Source organism: Gavialis gangeticus, unplaced genomic scaffold (assembly GCF_001723915.1).
Source record: "Gavialis gangeticus isolate Ggan-Ray unplaced genomic scaffold, GavGan_comp1, whole genome shotgun sequence".
Lineage (NCBI taxonomy): Eukaryota > Metazoa > Chordata > Crocodylia > Gavialidae > Gavialis > Gavialis gangeticus.
In genome coordinates this window covers 84,726,245-84,729,499 of record NW_017729025.1, presented here as the reverse complement: position 1 = coordinate 84,729,499, position 3,255 = coordinate 84,726,245, and positions in this window count along the sequence as shown.

The following is a 3,255-nucleotide window of genomic DNA, read 5'->3' as shown; positions in this document are numbered from 1 at the left end:
GCAGGCGTTCAAAGTGATAGAATATTTTTTCATATGCCATATGCATAGGGTGATTAATGTAAGAATGTTAATATCAGACTTTGAGGAACGAGTGCTATTTGAATTCCCCTTTGGGTCCCTGTGACTTGCAATGGATTTCAACATTCCCTCTGTATTTAGATCTCTTGTTTCCCAAGTGGTCACTAAATAGATAGGAAGCCTCTCCTAAACAGTAGCAGATCTGAACAGGGCAAAGAGGGGTGCAGCCCCCATACTTTTGCTGAGTCACATGTGAAGTGAGCTCTGAGTGCACTACCTGGTCAGGGTAGCCTCCTGCCACAGTTCCAAGTAAGCAGTGAACTCTAAGCTCACCATCTGATTAGGGGTGGGTCTGGCCAAAGCCCCTGGTTTCATGCAGCCCTGGAGGCTGGGGATGAATGCTGCTACTGTTTGCCCTCCCTTTCTGTTCCCCTTCCTGCTGAATTCAGCAGCAGGGCAAAGGAGGAGAAAAACTGGTGGTGGCTCTGGGTTCCAGAGCCACACAAAAGCAGAGTATGTGGGCAGACCCCTGAAGGCACATCCACACATGCAGGCACGTGCTCTTGCAGCAGCTCAAATAGCAGTGGCACAAATTTGTGCCAGAGATTTGTGCCTCACCACATGTACCTGAACATGCACTTTCATGTGAGGCAAATTGTATCACTTGGGGCAAACTGACCCTGCCCAGCTCCTCCCAGATCTTCAGCCAGGGAGAGCTACAGTAAAGCTGCGCTTGCAAGCAGCTTGGAGCTACATGCCCTCAGGATCTTCTGACACCCAGCCACTTGGTATCTGGGGGCACTAGCCCCTTCTGCCAGCTGGACTGTTGAAGAAGCAGTAATCTATAGTGGTCCCTGCACCCTCTACCTACTGCAACAATCTGCCAGTGGGGGCTGCTGCCTGGCTGTGACCTGCTGCCACATGTGACAGCATCGGCCCCCATGGACCTGTGGCTCCATGACTGTGTGCCTGCCAGACCCGGATAGGGACTGCATGGCTGCTCGGTCTGTGTTATGGGCACTGCAACAGAGCCATCTACACCTCTGGGCCAGCTGCCAGTGAGCCGTGGCTGCACAGCTGCCTTCATGCTGTACTGCTGTCATGACTTCTGGTGCCCCTGCTCCACCATCTGGGCAGCTATTGCCCAGAAGATGTGCTTGTTGCAGTGGCCCACTTTGAACTGTTGAAGCATGTCCATCTGGCCCCAAATGGCCAGGAGATCAGCCACCTCATCTGCCCTCTAGCTGGGTCCCTGATGCTGGCCCTGGTTAGGCTCCTCTGACTGGGTCCCACCACTTGCCTGACCTGCAAGGATCCTGGTGTTCCCTGTTTAAAAATTTAAAATTCTCTGATAAGAAACCCAAATTCTCTCATTCAAATACCCAAAATTGGCATTCTTCCACAATTAAAATGAAATACCACTATAGAGTGAAAGATCAGTTGGGCAATGTTTCATTGCTATATTTACAATTTTAAAGCAATTTGGAAGCCTACTAGTGCCTCTATCATCATAATAAAATGAATTCTAAATATCTATACACTTTGGCATTTGTTTGGGGTTTTTTATCATAGAAAAATCAGAGCTGCTCCTGCCTTCTTTGCTCACCGCGATGTGGGCTGCTGAGCACTGCAGCAGTGGGATGCCAGTACCCTGCCCCTGCCTATGCCCTCACCCCTCACTCCCAAACCACAGCTCCGCGAGTGCCCTTCACTCCTGTCCTGCAGCCCCTGCCTGCCCCCCACTAGCTCCCTCCTGGCAGCAGCTCTGTCCCAGCACCAAGACATGAGTCTGTAGCATAAACTGAACTAATGTGGCTGATGTTAACATAGAGTGTAATAATAGTGAAATATAACCATGTTAGTCTTGTCCTGTAAGCACCTTGAAAACTCCATTTTGTATCCTTCTGCTTGGCATAAGTGAATGAACTCTGCATAGCCTTTATGTATGTGTGTGTGTAAAAGGGTGAATGGTAAGAGAATGGCATACAGATGGGATAAAAAGATTTAACTGTTTATGTAAGCAACAAGGAGCCAAATGTAAGTTACCAATCCGTAAACTAATTAATAAATGGCTGAAGAATCCCTTTTAGGCCTAGGGCACAAAGAAGATAACAAGGAGAAGAAATGCAACCATCCTGCCAGACGGGCAGCAAGAACACTCCAAGGCTAAGATAAGCTGAAGACAAAAGAAGAACAACCGCAAAAACAGAAGCTGGGTATGGAAAAACCCCAAAGCCCTGAAACAAAGGATGCCAATCCCTATAAAAGAACACTTTAAAAATGCCAAGTTGGGTAAGTCTCTTTCTCTTCTGCTGTTTCATCGGAGCACAGATGCATCTGTTCACCCCACTCCAGCTGTTATCTTCAAATCTGCTATCTTCAAATCATCATCATCTACTCAATAAGCCTGGGTTGGGCACCCTGGGCTGATATTGAGCAACTATTGCTGGTAACTATATCTGGTGTATGTGTGGATGAAATGGTTGTTTTGTGTATATGTATGCCTGTGTGTAATGATGTGTATGATGATTTGTGTGTGTTTGTATGAATGGTGTGCCCAAACCTCTATGTCTAACTCATGTGATCAATAAACGTGGCACCTTGCCTTATCCCCCCTTATTAAGTCTCGCTCATGATTTGAGCAATTGGCAATTTGCGTAACAAATCCAGCTACTGCCATTATACCCACACTTTTGTGTCTCTGAGCAGTGCCAGTCCTTGATATTCTGTTCCCTACACCTGTCCTCATGTCCCAGCACTCCCCATGCTATTCCTGGGAAGCCCTCAGCTAGGGGTCAGGAACTGAGCTGAACAAGCTCCTTCCAGGCCAGCCTCCCCCTGCACAGGTTGCTTTAGTGGGGCAGGGGGGCTCTAAACTCAGCTCTGGTGACCTCTTATCTGGAGGGCTCCCCCAACCCCCATCTCTCTCTCTCGCACACACACCCCCGATGCCACCTCCACCCCTCTCTCAGCCCATCACCCATCCCCCCCAGTGGTTCCTGGGACCAGGAACACCCCCAGGCCAGGGACGCATGTCCCAGCACCGGTGTTGGCATGGGGCAGGGCTACAGCATGGCAGTTACCCCTCCAGCCACGAGTCCCACCAGCTCCTGTCCCATCTGGCGGTTGGGCACACACGATGTGAGATTTGTGGGGGGGATTTGGGGTTTGCGGGGAAGCAGTGGGGGTAAATGTGCAGTTTGTGGGTGGGTGTAGGGATGGGTATAGGGTTTGTGA